This window comes from Aquarana catesbeiana, linkage group LG13 (assembly GCF_042186555.1).
Source record: "Aquarana catesbeiana isolate 2022-GZ linkage group LG13, ASM4218655v1, whole genome shotgun sequence".
Lineage (NCBI taxonomy): Eukaryota > Metazoa > Chordata > Amphibia > Anura > Ranidae > Aquarana > Aquarana catesbeiana.
The window spans coordinates 47,191,617-47,209,785 of record NC_133336.1 but is presented as its reverse complement, the minus strand read 5'-3'; positions in this window follow the sequence as shown (position 1 = coordinate 47,209,785).

Below are 18,169 nucleotides of genomic sequence, written 5' to 3'. Positions count from 1 at the left end.
TGTGATGCTGCATGTTGGGTTTTTAGCGCATTTTTAGCACATTTGTCTCGCGACAGCATAGGAAAACCTATTCACTTGAACGGGCTTCCTTAAGTGCAACAAACATACCAAAGTAGCTCAAATACCTTTTGCATTCTGCCTTTTGCCAATTTTTCATTGTTGCGTGATGTCACAAAGGCGGAGTCTCGTGGTGACATCGCCGGATCACCACGCCCCATGACTATACTGGCAGACATCTGAGATGACACAACGGCAGGAGCCAGCGTCAGAGGAGGACTGTGTTGGCGGTGGAGAAGACAGCAGCAGCAGTGGAGGGAGAAGACAGGAGGAAGAACACATCAACCGGAGGAAGAAGAAGGCAGCAGAGGGAGAAGACCAGAAGAAGAACACATCAATGGCAGACCCAGAGAAAGAAAACACGTTGGAGCTACGATGGGGGACAGTCTTCATTTTTAGGAAAGGACGTGTCAAAACCATCTATTGTTTCTATTTACACTACACTGCTTTTTTTTGTGGTGAATGGGTAGGGGTACAATATACCCCATACTCATTCACATAGGGGGGGCCCCCTTGTTAAAGGGGGCTTCCAGATTCCGATAAGCCCCCTACCCACAGACCCCCACAACCACCGCCCAGGGTTGTCGGGAAGAGGCCCTTGTCCCTATCAACATGGAGCCCATCTGCCCCAAAGCACCCACCACCCCCATGTTGAGGGCATGTGGCCTGGTATGGTCTGGCAGGGGATGCTCATTTGTCCCCACCCCTTTCCTGACCCACCGAGCTGCATACTCGTATAAGGGTCTGGTATGGATTTTGATGGGGGGGGGGCATGCCTTTTTTTTGGTGTGGTTTTCCCCCTCAAGACTCATACTAAAACTCAAAGGGCCTGGTATGGTCGGATAAAAGTTGGATCCCGTTCATTGAAGTCGCATAGAAGTCAGACATAAAGTCGCAGGGCAAAGTCAGATTGGAAGTCGTGTCATGAGCCATGTCAAAGCAGTGTAAACACAGCCTAAGCCTTATTCACAGGGGTGTACTGATCCCTACACCTGTGCAAAGGGGCGTCTTTACCTGTACGGGATGCATACGGGATCAAATCAATGACAGACGGTCAGCATCCCAGAGTTTACCTCTATTTGGGTCTGATGCACAGGTCAGAACATGGTCACCTGAGATCTGTGCAACCAGTCACCTATCAGTGATTTGAACAAGACTGCAGGGAGCACCCGTGAGTCTCGCACAGGATAAGACGGCCCTTCACACGGGTGTGCAGATCAGTACACCATGTGAATGAGGCTGAGCTTAAGGCAAACAGCTAAATACACCAAGAAAAAACAAATGCAGGCGCCTCTGAGTTAGACTGTAAAGTGTGTATTAATAAAATCACATAGTAACTTACATCAAGGTAAACAAAGAAGGGTACATCTGTGGGTAAACGCTCTGCGGGGGGCATCCATTCTACTGGTGAGTAGAAGGTACACTGTCTATGCCGCTCTGTGGGCTCTTTCCCGGCCGGCAGGAAGATGGTATGGTGGTGGAGAGCTGGAGAGGAGGCTTGGAACGCTCCCTGGACCGCAGCGCTGGAGAGGATGACATCACAGGTGTGATCGCGATGCATTTTCGGGCTGGCGCACCCTCGTGGTGTGAGGAATGCGCACTCCTTTCCTAAGCTTGTCCAGGAAGCGTTCCAAGCCTCCTCTCCAGCTCTCCACCACCATACCATCTTCCTGCCGGCCGGGAGAGCCCACAGAGCAGCTGAGACAGTGTACCTTCTACTGACCATTGCAATGGATGCCCCGCAGAGCGTTTACCCACAGATGTACCCTTCTTTGTTTACCTTGATGTAAGTTACCATGTAATTTTATTAATACACACTTTACAGTCTAACTCAGGGGCGCCTGCATTTGTTTTTTTTTCTGCATGTCCTGGAGACCGCTTCTGCTTCCCTGCTAAAGCTGGTCCTGAATCAATAGATTATTCTTAGGCTGCACAGCAACCCACTGGCCACTTTCACTTCATTATTATAGGATCTGTTTCAGTACCAGCACCACATGTATATTTGTTTGTAGCTACAGTAAATACACCAATAAGGTAGCTGTTTTACCTGACAAAAGATTTGTACTTCTGTCCATCTGGTTCTGAAATTTTTTATAACTATGCCAAACAGTACAGCCCTGTCTGGCAGGTCTTTTCCCTCCCCCAGCCTGTGACTGGACAGTGAAAGGATAAGCAGTAGACTGATGAGCTCATCTCTCTGTCACTCTGCCCTATTAGCATGTTCCTTGTTAACACATTAGCACTGCAGCACAACTGTTTTGCTCCTTGTGCTTCTACCCCCGATCCCAGTTTGAGCTCTGTTGTACAGAGGACTGCAAAAGGCTGATTTCCCTCATAGGGATGAGTACACTTGCCATTCTTGCTGCATTTGCATCCAGGTGAATGGAAATGGCCTGTTCTGAGTCTAAAATGCTCCTTTGCCCCAAACAGATCCATGTGAATTTAAGCAAAAGCAGCCCAGAATCAGATAAAATGAGCTATTTGTAAGCAAATATATAATACAATCCGGGAAGGTCAACCAAGATCTATTGATTATCTCGTTACACCTTTCTGGGTGACCTCACTCACATACGAGGAAGGTGGGAAATGGCCTTTATTGCTACTGTATGGGCCCTTATGGCAAAAGATGGTATACTAACAACAGTACAAAAGACAATGATGAGGAGCAGCCATTCTCAACCAGGGTTCCTCCAGAAATGGCTAGGGATTCCTTGAGTTGTGGCCAACTGACCTCCTATGCGATGGTGCCTGCATAGTTCCAGGTCAACCACTGGAGCCTTGACTAAGGGTGTCATTCTGATCTCCAATGTAATGAGCATTCTTCCCAATACTTATTATAAATGGAAGGAGCATTTTCCCAATGACCGCCAATGGACTACTCAAATTCCTGAAAATTATTGCAAGGGTTACTTAGGGGTAAAAAGGTTGAGAAAGGCTGATGTCGAGTAAAGTGCAGTAACATTACAACCAGTTGGGTTTCTCATGACATCAGTCAGCTCAACTAAAGGATGCAAGGGAAGACCTACCATTTGTGCAGCTGCACTAGGGCCCTCTGGGACATGAGGGTCCATTTATACTGTTCCATCATCTATCTATACATAGAGTAAGTGTGCTTGTCCAGTGGTGGAATAAGTGTGGGAGGGGGGTTGGTGCAAAAATTGTTCCCATCCAGGGGTCCTTTGGTGACTATGTCTGCCACTATAAGAACATTTTTCAATTGGTTGCTAAGCCTATAGGTTCCTGCCTGGTTGTCCTATGCGTAAATCTAATGAACAGCATTTGTGAGTAACTCAATCCTTTGTAGAGGTTTACAGTCTGTAGCAAAGCTCCAAGCGAACGGAACTATCGTGGCTTATAATGTCTGGCAGTCTATCATAACAAGATATGACACCAGACTGTAGTAAGAAGGGAAATTGTATGGAAAAGGATGGTTAATCCTTCAATAGCTGCTATCACTCTACTCCGCTTGACACTTGTGCAAAAATTAAAGCTGAGGGAATGCCTTAAATAGCACTTATTGGTAAGGTACCTTGCAAATGAAAACAAATTACATGATTCATCTCCACATCAAACCCACAGGGCCTGGATTTTACAGCCAGCAGCTGGCGTTGGAATAAGTCATTTATTGGAAAGCAAAAAGCCTTCCTTCAGAAAAATAACCTTATATTTTTCTGCTCCACTGAAAGCATTTCTAGAGCTGTGATTGTACTTACAGCGGGATTAATTGGTATGTTTGCAAAATTTCGGAGGCCTATGTAAAAGCGTTGGCGTTCTGCTGTATATTTCAATCTGGACTTCCCCATATCATATAAAAAATTGTTGGTTTTAAGTAGTGACAGCGTATTGAGTTTGGGTAAAGGCATTTCTTCCACCAATTCACAGATTTGCATTCACAACAGACTAAGAACACGATTCTAAAGTGTAGGAGTGTTTAGGCACAGAACAATATTTGAAACCAATATCAATAAACATTGCATATTTTTTCCATAACTCCAAAATATAATTATTGGATAATAAAACACATTGAAAGGCTGATAACATGTTGTGATATATAACTAAGAACAGATACATAAATAATCTCTCCAATCCACCATAAACAATATCATTATACCACATTAATATTCATTGGACATAGTTGATGTGGATATGGAGTTGATCTCAATATGTTTCAAGACCTTTTTTAGAAGCTAGATGGTAATAGATTCACCGTTTAGTTATTGTTTCAACCTGCGGGAGAGCAGCCGATAACCCAAGAGGGCCAGTGGAAACAACAAGGACCCCTAGATCACCACGTTAAACCAAGCATAAGGGATAACGCCGCATGTTTTCAATGTGGAACACCCTACAAACAGGCCAGAGATCCGTCACCCACACCACAATCCGGCTAAAAATATATTAGGTGTCCCGATGGACCTTGTTGGGCCTTCCACCTCCTAAATGTATGCAAATATTGTTCTATTCCTAAAAATTCTCACACATTAGAAAATTGTTCTTAGTCTGTAATATAGGGATGTTGGCACTGCCCTTGAGAAGGGGTGGGACCTCTTACCATTTATACTTATATTTACAACCTTTATGTGTTCCACTAGGAGGGTGTCACTAGGTGAGGGTGGTTGTTTATGCCAGGACAATGCATAGGGGCATGTAGTTAACAGCACAGGTTTTCTTCAGGTTGGCTTCACACCTATACATTGCTTCCTAATGTGAAGCACTTTGGGGTGCTGTTTATGTAGAATTACCCATCAATGCACAAACTCATCTGGCAAAGCACCTGTGTTGAATCACATCATGATACACATGCCTTGTATGACTTATAAGAAGCATAGGCTCAAAGCCATAACCATACATGCTATGAAACCTTGCACAAAAATCATGCTGGAGTAGGAGCAAGGCCACCGCTTTATTGTATTTCCAATGTAAGGATTTTATTGAATTATCAATGGAAAAAAAATTGAGTGCCAATTATACTGTGAGCGCACCTAAGCAGCAACCTGACCTGTCTACAAAGCCCATTCTCACCTTGAGTACTGGACAGGTGCTGGACTAAGCTAAGAAACCCACATGGGGGCAATGACCAGGTCTAAATGCCATTAAAGCTGTGATTACCGTCCTTAGAAAATTCTCAGCTCTTTTGTAGGGCTGAAACTCCTTAGGTCAGTGACCCTTAGCTCTACATAGCCTTGACTGGAGTTCAGGCCACAGCCCATCACCTTTTGTCACTGTAGTCAAACAGAAATGAGGCACTTTAAGCTTTACTGTGTTGCTAGGTAATAACACTGTCACAAGTTGGCCTGCAGTTTCCTGCCTGTGTATTCTTACTTCAGGGGAGAAAAAGCACTGCTTTTTCTCCCCTGATTCTTTTCATATGTGTGCTTTGGCTCACCTATGAGCCTGACTACCCGTGTACCAACCCTGGCTTCCTTCACCGTCTGTGCTTGTTTTCTATCTATCCTGATCTCAGCTCGTCTCCTGGATTTCCTGTTGTCTCCTGCTGTTTGTACTCTGCATGTGCAAGTGGTCTCTGTAACCTCAGCTGGATGTACCTGGGGGCCACAACCTGGTTCTAGCTAGCTGCAAGTCCATCCCCACCATCAGGGGCTCTGGTGAAGAAGAAGGCTGAGGCTTGGCCCCCTTGCCCTGGGGAACCTCAAGGTGGCGATCTACAAAGGCTCTCTGTGATAGACACTTGACAAACACACTATTGGGCCATGCAATCACTCAAGGTTCTCTTTTGCTGGAAGCTAAAGGGGCTTCCATTGGGGTGCACTGCATTAAAAAGTGGTGAAGGTACGCTTCCTTATCTGTTGCAGCGCGTTGGCAGCTCAGTAAAAAACAAACACAATGCACAATCATGGGAGTCCGCAGAACAGGGGGGCGGGGGGCATCATTTTAAGGTCACCCATGCGCCACCCCTTTTCGACAATGTCATGAAGGGGAGGGACTTAGTCATTATCATACACCATAGAGATCCCCCTTTAGAGCAGGCCAAGCCAAGGCAGGTCCCCCCATAGAATAGATCCTCCTTTACTTAGTCTTCTTACTCTTACCTTTTTTTCCACCTGTATATAGAATAGAATCCCCAGGTTTTCCTGCAGCACCACACTCCAGGCTCTCTGGCCTCTCCCCCGGCAAAGAATATATTTTATATATATTTTCCACTCCACAAATTCTCCTTGCTTTCTTCACCTCCTTGGCTCAGGCTGACTGCCTATTCTCCGGTTCTCTCTCCCATGCTGGGTGGCCGCTGCACAGCACAGTCCCTCTGCCACACAGTCCCACAGATCACTCCACACACAGGCAGGACTCCACCACCACTCCACTTGAGTGGGCAGCTCCGGCCGGATCTACATCTCTCTCTACACAGTACACAGGAGTGACTGGAGCCAAGAGGCCGAGCCGAGGCCCGAGCCATCGCATGGGGGGTGAGGGAGGGACTCAGTGAGTCAAAGAGCAGCAGACTCAGAAAAAAGTCAGTGGTAGTCACGGTGGATCCTGCAAGGACCACTCGCGGACACCAGTGTGTGGACACCTTGCCGATCCCTGATTCCAGGGGAATTTTGCCCCCCCCCCCCCGTGGATGCTCATGTGCACAATAATGCACATGCAGTGATGCATTGCAATGAAGCAGATAAGTGTAATGGATATAGTCATTACAGTGCCTGCTTTGGGACCATCTTGGGGTTTACCCCATGCAAAAGGATTTGCATGGTCCCAAAAAATTGATTTGTGATGACTATATCTTTGATGTTTAAATAAAGGTTTAACTTCTCTGAAGAAAAGGTCGGATGATGAAAATTACACATGTTGTTTGAGTATTGATGGTTCCATCCATCTGATCACATCAGCACCCAATTTGAAACTATAAAGTACGCCTGTGTTTTGGGCAACTGGAAACAACTCTATAGTATGGAGACAGAGAAAGCAATATACCTGACAAGGGCTTTGATCCCTGTCCACTCTTTCAAAGGCTAAAAGATGTTAAAAAATGTTTCAGATGGATTTTTAGTTTAAAGCCAATACCTCGGCAAATGAATTCTTCCCTTCAATCCTTCCACCCATTCACAATGCTTTTTTTAAGCCCTCCAACAATTTTTTTTGCTTGTCCTATGTGTAGCGCCCCTTGTGATGGCGATAACTTAGTTCTAAAACCGGGACGGGGAGCTACTGTAGATCATTAGCACTAGGGGTCTGGGTTACCTCTTCGCTGCAGCTGAGGGATTAGGTGCCATATTGCTACCTCTGGGACCTGTAAGGTTGTAGATGGCCACATGACCCAAAACAGCAGCAGCCTCAGTCCATGGGTGGTTTACCCGGTTCACCTGTATTTGTAGGGATACTTAATTTGCACTAAGCTTCTGCCAGACATTTTTTCTCTTATATTCCAGGACAAGAGTGGAATCCTCAATGCTCTGCCAAACACCTTGAAGGCCACAGGAGAAGATTCCAACAAGAGTATAAAAACTCTTCACTCCATATACTGCTACATTCATCCCAGTGTGCTTAATAATGGAATGCCCAGTTAGGGAACTTATATGCGAAAAATATGGACACATGGGAATCCTGCCTATATTGGCAAAAAATAGTACCGCATAAATTGCGGGGGATGTAATCAAAATAACTGGGCAGTTAGGGAACTTGCCTTTCATTTCTGAATGATACTACAGGGCCCAAATGATGGTAAAGCCTTGAACAAATTTCAAGAACTGACGAATCTTTTCTCTTATTTCCAACAATCCTGCTCTGAGGTACTTGGCCATCAGTGATCTAAGTCTGTCCCAGCAGCCATAGGCTACACTTAATAGTCTCCATTGGGTATAAAACTAAATAGGCCCAAGGCAGGGGCCCCCAGTGCGGAAGGATGTGTCCTACTTACCACTATCTGTGGAAGCACTACACACTACACTCACATTTCCAATACACCACCACTAGCACATTCACCCTCAATATACACTCACTGACCACTTTATTAGGTACACCTGTTTAATTGCTTGGTAACACAAATTGCTTATCAGCTAATCACACGGCAGCAACCCAATGCATTTAGGCATCTAGACGTGGTGAAGATGACTTGCTGACATTCAAACAGAGCATCAGAATGAGGAAGAAAGGTGATTTAAGTGACTTTGAACGTGGCATGGCTGTTGGTGCCAGATGGGCTGGTCTGAGTATTTCGAAAACTGCCGATCTACTGGGATTTTCATGAACAACCATCTCTTGGGTTTACAGAGAATGGTCCAAAAAAGAGAAAATATCCAGTGAGCAGAAGCTGTGTGGATAAAAATGCCTTGTTGATGTCAGAGGAGAATTGGCAGACTAGTTAGAGTAACTCAAATAACCAGTCTTTACAACCAAGGTATGCAGATCACCATCTTTGAATGCACAACACATTGAACCATGAAGCAGATGGGCTATAGCAGCAGAAGACCACACTGGGTGGCACTTCTGTCAGCTAAGAACAAGAAACCGAGGCTCCAATTTGCACAGGCTCATCAAAATTAGACAACAGAAGATTGGAAAAACTTTGCCTGGTCTGATAAATCTTGATTTCAGCTGCAACATTTAGATGATAGGGTCAGAATTTGGCGTAAACAACATGAAATGATGGATCCATCCTGCCTGGGAAATTCACATCATGGATGTTCAGCTGACAAATCTGCAGCAACTGTGTGATACTATCATGTCAATATGGACCAAAATCTCTGAGAAATGTTTCCCTTGTTGAATTTATGCCGCAAAGAATTAGGGCAGTTCTGAAGGCAAAAGGGGGTCCAACCCGGTACTAGCAAGGTGTACCAAATAAAGTGGTCAGTGAGTGTATATAGTCAATATAGGGAAAGGAAGGCCAGCCCAAACTGGTTGGAAACAGGGTAAGGACCTAAAGAGGAAACAACCCCCTCTTACCTACTGTATGTGGTACCTCTTCTGGAAGTGGAGACCAGCGATCCACAACTTAAGTCTATGTCAGCTGACAAAAGGTCTTGTCCTTTTCCCTTGTCTTAATGTTACCACACATCTTCGGAACCTGTGAGGATCCCATCGACAACCAATAGGAAGTGTCCACTTCACCAGGTAGTGATGTGAGCACGCAAAGAAGGACCCTACCATTCTGCAGACTGAAAAAAGTCAGGACCCAAAGTATCACATGAACGTGGATTTAGGTGCGTATTTGAGGCATTCAGCTTTTTTTAAAATGCTGCAGCAATTAGTTGGAAGGGTGTAGGGGTATTAATATGGGGGTCTGTACATTCCTTTTCCCAGCATGTAGCAGACCTTTTTTCTACTCCAACAATGGGAGACAAAACTGTTAAGATTTGAGTTTAGTGCTTTTAGATTTTAAAACAGTCCTATTTTTATTAGACTAGACGTTTCTTTAAATGAGCATAGCACTATTAAGCTTGTCTGAAATAAAGCGCTCATATTCCGCCACTTACCTTGTCTCCTATAAAAAGGCAGAAAAGATCATAAGCCGTTATTAAATTTGGACAGCCAAACAGTGTCGTAACCGCTTCTGGTTTTTATTGATGTTTATGGATAAACATATTAACCTCTGGATTCAACAGGACAATGACACTGTCCCTCCGAGAGACTTCCTGCTTTGCAATTAAGTATATTTCAGAAAGGCCCATAACCATTAACTGCCAGGGAATTAATGGAAGGGATAGATTTCACATGGGTCATTAAGTTTTCCAATTTTATCAGCAGATCGCCATTACTAAAGTGCTTTAAAATAATTACCGGCGTGTGCATTGTTTCTAAACAACCGCGCTGCTTAATCCGAGATACAAAATGTCCTATTACATCCCCCATAATGCTCCAGTCCATTCCAACTGGCATAAGGAGAGGAGTAAAAAAGAGGCGAGGGTGCATTCCCAGATATCCACTTCATTGGATTTATTTAGTGCATATGCTGCTAAACAACCACATAACAAAATTTGATATACTGAAATAATGAATGGTTATTGAAATAGACGCCAGTAATTGTTAGAGTGATAGATATGAGGTAGAATTTCCTGTATAAACCTTGTTTGCTATAAATATAGCAACTGAGAAAACATTTTGTTAAAAACTTAGCTGATTAAGAATTTTTTGTCTATATAATTTTTAAAAGTTCACTTTAAATCGGCCCATGCTGATTGGGGAGCTATAGCATTGAATCAGTAGGGGGCCTATCGCACCTCGGCGAGGAGACCAAAGAGAGCATGCTAGCAGGAGACAGGCCTTTACATAGTTACATAATAGGTGATGTCGAAAAAAGACACAAGTCCATCAAGTCCAACCTATGTGTGTGATTATATGTCAGTATTGCATTATATATCCCTGTATGTTGTGGTCGTTCAGGTGCTTATCTAATAGTTTCTTGAAACTATCAATGCTCCCCGCTGAGACCACCACCTGTGGAAGGGAATTCCACATCCTTGCCGCTCTTACAGTAAAGAACCCTCTATGTAGTTTAAGGTTCAACCTCTTTTCTTCTAATTTTAATGAGTGGTCACGAGTCTTGTTAAACTCCCTTCCGCAAAAAAGTTTTATTCCTATTGTGGGGTCACCAGTACGGTATTTGTAATTTGAAATCATATCCCCTCTCAAGCGTCTCTTCTCCAGAGAGAATAAGTTCAGCGCTTGCAACCTTTCCTCATAATTAATGTCCTCCAGACCCTTTATTAGCTTTGTTGCCCTTCTTTGTATTCGCTTCATTTCCAGTACATCCTTCCTGAGGACTGGTGCCCAGAATTGGACAGTATACTCCAGGTGCAGCCGGACCAGAGTCTTGTACTCAGGCTGTGGCTACATTCTAAAGAAAACAAACTGTAATGTCCATTCACACTATGGTATAGCAGTAACACATACACCTTGCTGGCAGACTAATGTGCATTGTAGTGCACTGCCAAAAATGGTGCATGCACCAATTCTGGCAGCACACCATATCGCAATTCATGTGTGCTATACCACAATGTGCAGCAAGGCACATTATAAGATATATTCTGTATATACTGTACATATACAGTATCTCACAAAAGTGAGTACACCCCTTACATTTTTGTAAATATATCATTAAATCTTTTCATGTGACAACACTGAAGAAATGACACGTTGCTACAATGTAAAGTAGTGAGTGTACAACTTGGATAACAGTGTAAATTTGCTGTCCCCTCAAAATAATTCAACACACAACCATTAATGTCTAAACCGTTGACAACAAAAGTGAGTACAACCCTAAGTGAAAATGTCCTAATTGGACCCAATTAGCCATTTTCCCTCCCAGGTGTCATGTGACTTGTTAGTGTTACAAGGTCTCAAGTGTGAATGTGGAGCAGGTGTGTTAAATTTCATACTGGTCAGTGAAAATTCAACATGGCACCTCTTGGCAAAGAACTCTGAGGATCTGAAAAAAAGAATTGTTGCTCTACATAAAGATGGCCTAGGCTATAAAAAAAATTGCCAAGATCCTGAGACTGAGCTGCAGCATGGTGGCCAAGACCATACAGTGGTTTAACAGGACAGGTTCCACTCAGAACAGGCCTCGCCATGGTCAACTAAAGAAGTTGAGTGTACATGCTCAGTGTCATATCCAGAAGTTGACTTTGGGAAATAGACATATGAGTGCTGCCAGCATTGCTGCAGAGGTTGAAAGGGTGGGGGGGTCAGCCTGTCAGTGCTCAGACCATACGCCGCACAATGCAACAAATTGGTCTGCATGGCTGCAATCCCAGAAGGAAGCATCTTCTAAAGATGATGCACAAGAAAGCCTGCAAACAGTTTGCTGAAGACAAGCAGACTAAGGACATGGATTACTGGAATCATGTCCTGTGGTCTGATGAAACCAAGATAAACTTATTTGGTTCAGATGGTGTCAAGCGTGTGGCGGCAACCAGGTGAGGAGTACAAAGACAAGTGTGTCTTGTCTACAGTCAAGCATTGTGATGGGAGTGTCATGGTCTGGGGGTGCATGAGTGCTGCCAACACTGGGGAGCTACAGTTTGTTGAGGGAACCATGAATGCCAACATGTACTGTGATATACTGAAGCAGAGCATGATCCCCTCCCTTCAGAGACTGGGCCGCAGGGCAGAATTCCAACATGATAACGACCCCAAACACACCTCCAAGACGACCACTGCCTTGCTAAAGAAGCTGAGGGTAAAGGTGATGGACTGGCCAAGCATGTCTCCAGACCTAAACTCTATTGAGCATCTGTGCTGTGGGGCATCCTCAAGCAGAAGGTGGAGGAGCGCAAGGTCTCTAACATTCGCCAGCTCCGTGATGTCATCATGGAGGAGAGGAAGAGGACTCCAGTGGCAACCTGTGAAGCTCTGGTGAACTCCATGCCCAAGAGGGTTAAAGCAGGGCTGGGAAAAAAAAGATGGCCACACAAAATATTGACACTTTGGGCCCAATTTGGACATTTTCACTTAGGGGTGTACTCACTTTTGTTGCCAGCGGTTTAGACATTAATGGCTGTGTGTTGAGTTATTTTGAGGGGACAGCAAATTTACACTGTTATACAAGCTGTACACTCACTACTTTACACTGTAGCAAAGGGTCATTTCTTCAGTGTTGTCACATTAGAAGATAAAATATTTGTAATAATATTTACAAAAATGTGTACTCATTTTTGTGAGATACTGTATATTACATTTGTGTCCATTGGCAAGGTGTGTTGGGGTGCCATTCTGAATGAATTGCTTTACATCACTAAAATGTGTGTTGCTCTGCATTGCAGTAAAGCATGTGGTAACACAGGCATTGCCGCAGTGCTATAGTGTGAATGGACACTTAGACCTTGCATATCTTTTGGGCGCTTTCACACTGCTCTGCTGCGTTTTCATGCAGGTTACCTGTGTTTTCCCATAGACTTCTATTAGATTGGGCATTTTGGTGTATTTTCTGAAAGTGCAGCAAAGGTCCTGCATAATGGACTTGCTGTGCTTTCAGATAATGTACCAAAAACTCCCAATCTAATAATATGGAAAAGCGCAGGTAACCCAAACAAAAACCGAAGGTACAACGTGCTGCATCCGTACTGTGGGGAAACTGCAGCAGGGCAGTGTGAAAGGGTTCTTTGTCATCGGCGTGCGCACGGGGTGTACCGGGTGTGCCTGGGCACACCCGAGATCTGCTCTGAAATGTTACATCCAGGCATTGTGTAAACTGGCTGTAAAACATTCAGTGTATCATGAGGCGAGAGTCGCTCAGCGTGTGAAACTGTCAGCTAATGTAACGGCTTGCAGAGAGAGAGACCAGCTGTCAAAACTCAGTGGTGATGTCAAGGGGTGGGCGGGACTGAAAGGACAACAAACACCAGCCAATGGGATGGGGTCTGGGCGGGCCGCTAGATGTATGTGGCCCTGCCCCCTTTCTTAAGCAGCCCAATCATTGGCTGGTGTTTGATAGCTGCTCGGTCCCGCCCAGACCAGGTTCCGCCCACCCCCAACATCACTGCAGAGTTGTGACAGCTGATCTTCTCCCTGCGTGCAGTTACGTTAGCTGACAGCTTCACACACTGAGTGTCTTTCGCCTCACAATCTCCCCTATCAGTGCCAATATCAGTGCCAATCAGTGCTGCCCATCAGTGCCAATCAATGCTGCCAATCAGTGCCTATCAGTACCAGTATCAGTGCCGCAATCAGTGCTGCCCATCAGTGCCAATCAATGGTGCCAACCAGTGCTACCCATCAGTGCCAATCAATGTCCATCAGTGCTGCCTATCAGTGCCGCTATCAGTGCCAATCAGTATTTGCCCATCGGTGCCAATCAATGCTGCCAATCAGTGCCCATCAGTGCCGCTATCAGTGCCAATCAGTGCTGCCAATCAGTGCCACCTATCAGTACTGCCCATCAGCGCACTGAATGCAGGGATGGGGAGATGAACTCTGTAGCCAAGCCCATTGTTCATGGGGGAGGAGGGGGGGGGCCTGGTGGGGCACAACTGAAATCTGTCGATGTTTATTAATGCCACATGCCAATCTTTAGTATAATAGCTAATCACCACTCTTCTATTTACAATAAACTACTGGAGGTAAAATAAAAAAAGTGTCAGTAAAAGGCTTGCCGTTAGGTACTGTTATGTGTTCCCACATCACAAAAAAAAAAGAGTGCAGCGCTAACTTACTAATCAATAACCTAACAATAATAGTGGAACCCTCTAATGTATGAAAATCTCAAGAACCTTCAATAGTACCACAATACCAGTCTCTGTGATACGTAACTTCACATATAATACATATAAAACTGAAAAAAAGACATAACAAATTAAATTTAGCAAGGATGGTGGAAACCCCTCTACAGATAATTGCAATACAAACTATCTTCAAGTGCAACAACTTTTTAGTTGGGAGGTTCACACCATTATAGCACTTTGGAAGTTTTATTTTTTAGATTGTTACACTTAATAATTTTATATGTTTTAGTTACTATTATAATGTGAATTATTGCACTTGAAGTTAATTTTCCTCCCCCCCAAACTCGCTCATCCATGTCTTTATGGACTTTGCTTTTTGCACTGGCGTGCAGTCACATTGGAACAGGAAGGGGCCATCCGCAAACCATTCCCACAAATTTGGGAGCATGAAATTGTCCAAAATATCTTGGTCTGCTGACGCCTTAAAAGTTCCCTTCAATGGAACTAAGGGGCCAAGCCCAACCCTTGAAAAACAACTCCACATCATAATCCCCCCTCCACCAAATGATTTGGACCACTGCACAAAGCAAGGTCCATAAAGACATGGATGAGCAAGTTTGTTGTGGAGGAACCTGACTGGCCTGCACAGAGTCCTGACCTCAACCCAATATAACACCTTTGGGATGAATTAGAGCGGAGACTGCGAGCCAGACCTTCTTGTCCAACATTAGTGACTGACCAAACAAATGCTCTTCTGGAAGAATGGTCAAACATTCCCATAGACACACTCCTAAACCTTGTGGACAGCTTTCCCAGAAGAGTTGAAGCTGTTATAGCTGCAAAAGGTGAGTCAACTCAATATTGAACCCTACGGACTAAGACTGGGATGCCATTAAAGTTCATGTGCGTCCCAATACCTTTGACAATATAATGTGAGTGTGTATATATCTGGGGTGCACACCCTAATACAATGGGCTGCGCATGCCTATGGTCTTTGTCTTGATGTGTCTGAAATGTATTTAACGGCTTTAAACTTAAATTTTATGTTTTTAAGTGGGCTTTAACTCGTTTTAAGTAATGCACAGGGGGAAAGAGATGTATACAAAATAATACATTAGCAACAAAAAATCCTAGCTTGCTATAAAGTAGAAAAAAAGTTACTAAAAGGTCCACTTTAAACATACCACCAATATTGTTAACCAAGTAACACAATGTTTCTGTATTGTGTTATTCTGCATTGTGTTAACTGATAAGGTGCTTTTCACTGTCTAGTCAATGGCTGAGGGTCTAGGAGTGACCCAGCTGTATTTCCTAACAGCACCAAAAAGAAGTCAGGTCACCAGCTGGATATGTTGCCTTCCTGAGCTGTGTAAATGTCAGAACTGGCTGGGCAGAAATACAAATCATTTGTCAGGTCAAGCAGCTCCCATGTATGTATTTCGACTATGTATTTATGTAGCTGCTTGGCTGGAGTTCATAAAAAAAAAAAAAGCAAAAATTTCAAGTCCTGAGCTACTGGCCAGGCCTCAAGGGTTACCCCCCCACTAGTTGCCCCACCCCACCCCTACCCTGTCCCGCCCCTAAACATCCCATTTATAAATTATCTCATGAAATGACACTTAAATGTTTTATGCAGAATTAAGTTCTAAAAATAAATATTAACAACTTTATCCGTGCCCATCAATGCAGCCTCACCTGTACCCACCAACGCAGCCTGCCCGTGTCCACCAAAGCAGCCTCCCTGTGTCCACCAACGCAGCCTGCCTGTGTCCACCAAAGCAGCCTCCCTGTGTCCACCAACGCAGCCTCCCCATGTTCACCAATGCAGCCTGCCTATGTCCACCAAAGCAGCCTCCCTGTGTCCACCAACACAGCCTTCCTGTGTCCCCCAACGCAGCCTGCCCGTGTCCCCCAACACAGCCTCTCCGTGTCCACCAACGCAGCCTCCCCGTGTCCACCAACGCAGCCTCCCCATGTCCACCAAAGCAGCCCCCCTGTGTCCACCAATGCAGCCTGCCCATGTCCAGCAACTCAGCCTCCCCATGTCCACCAACGCAGCCTCCATGTGTCCATCATGCTGCCTCCATGTGTCCATCATGCTGCCTCCCTGTGCCCACCATGCTGCCTCCATGTGTCCATCATGCTGCCTACCTGTGCCCACCATGTGGCCTCCATGTACCCACCATGCTGCCTCAATGTGTCCACCGTGCTGCCTCCATGTGCCCACTGTGCTGGCTCCATGTGTACATCATACTGCCTACCTGTGCCTACCATGCTGCCTCCATGTGTCCATCATGCTGCCTCCATTTGTCCATCATGCTGCCTACCTGTGCCCAACATGCTGCCTCCATGTGTCCATCATGCTGCCTCCCTGGGCCCACCATGCAAGGGAACAGAGGAGAGGAAGAGGATTGCTGGCCGGATGCTCAGAGCGCCGAGGGACATCACTGGAACAGCCTTCAATTCAATAGCAGTGTGTTCCCGCCGCTCGGCATCACATACAGCCCCGCCCCCGAGGGCTGAAAAAAGTATCACCACAACTTAAAAATCATTGAATCCCCTAGGGGATGAAGTGCATATAGCATTTGGTCCAATTCTGATATGTGGCTACATTGTCCAATAAAAGCACATTTGTTCTCTTTCTGCTAGCTGTCAGCTCCACCCCAGTCTGAAGCCCAATTTACAGATGTTCTTATGGATGAGTTATGGCCAGCACTGTAGCCATTGCCCACTTTCCTTGGCTCATCCCCATCATCACACTCAGATCATCCCCATTCTGGTGTACAGGATCAATAAAAAAAGAACATGACTATATTAAATCTTCACACATACGTACGTATAATCCCACGTGCTGTGTGGCGGTACATCCCCCATTGTGATGTATACTGCTGGCGATCATCCTCCTCTCCTCGTTGTGTGCAGGGAACAGCCAGCCTCACTGTCAGGAGGGTTGAGTGCACAGCCGTACCCAAGGTCTCTACACATGTGCATATAAGAGCTTGTTGCCCACTGCATAGGGTCATGGCTGCGCATATATCCGCATGTGCTAAGATTCATGCTAATGAGTGTACATGTTAGCGTGAATGAACATGCAAGTCCAGGACTAGCTTTGGCCCCAAGAGCCATATTTAAAGCTTTAAAATTAAAGGGGGGGGGACGGGACATATTTTTATGGCTAGATTTCTTATGTATACATGTCTTTATTCCTCAGTCAATGGTCTACTAATATTATTCATTCTTCTGGTGCCATATTTCAGTTTGTGCCCAATCTTCACTGTGTTTATACACATATGGTGTTTTGAGGACATCTTATGTAACATTTTTTCCACTTCCATTTTTAGGTTAATCATGGAGGTCAGCAAGTCCATCATCTTGTTTGATGATCAGATTTGTGTGAAGTAACTCAGTACCCTTTAGATGTGAAAACGTCCTCTAACTCTGACACTCGCAGCTTTTTGCTCTTTTATAGTCTTGACCTTTACAAAATGGGCCACAGATGTCTGGAAATCCATAATTATAGCTTAGATTTGAGGAACAGAAATTGATAATGTTTGCAGAGGGCATCTAAAAGGTTTCTAACCTCATCCCCCACGACTTCGATAGAAACTAAGGTGCAATTATATGGGTTTTAACGTATTTATCTGTTGAAGAGAGAGCGTTTTTATTTCTGTAATGCAGTTTTAAACAAGTCTTTTCCTATTAGCTTAAGAAAACCTGTAACAGTCCATTTTGCTGTGAATCTAGGGCTCAATGTATGGAAGTGTGAAGTAAGGTAAAGAAATATCAAATCATATAAAGAATCTGGTTTCTTTTTTTAAACTCTCCTATAGCATAATTGGATATCAGAAGAGAACACAGGCTCAGCCACCTGGAGTGGGTGTAAATCTGACAAGCCAACTGTTAGCTGTCTGATCAAAGTGATCCCGAAGATCGCTTCCTCACACCCCTGTAACTGCCAGACCCCCCCCCCCCCCCCCATGCCTCTGCCATGTTTC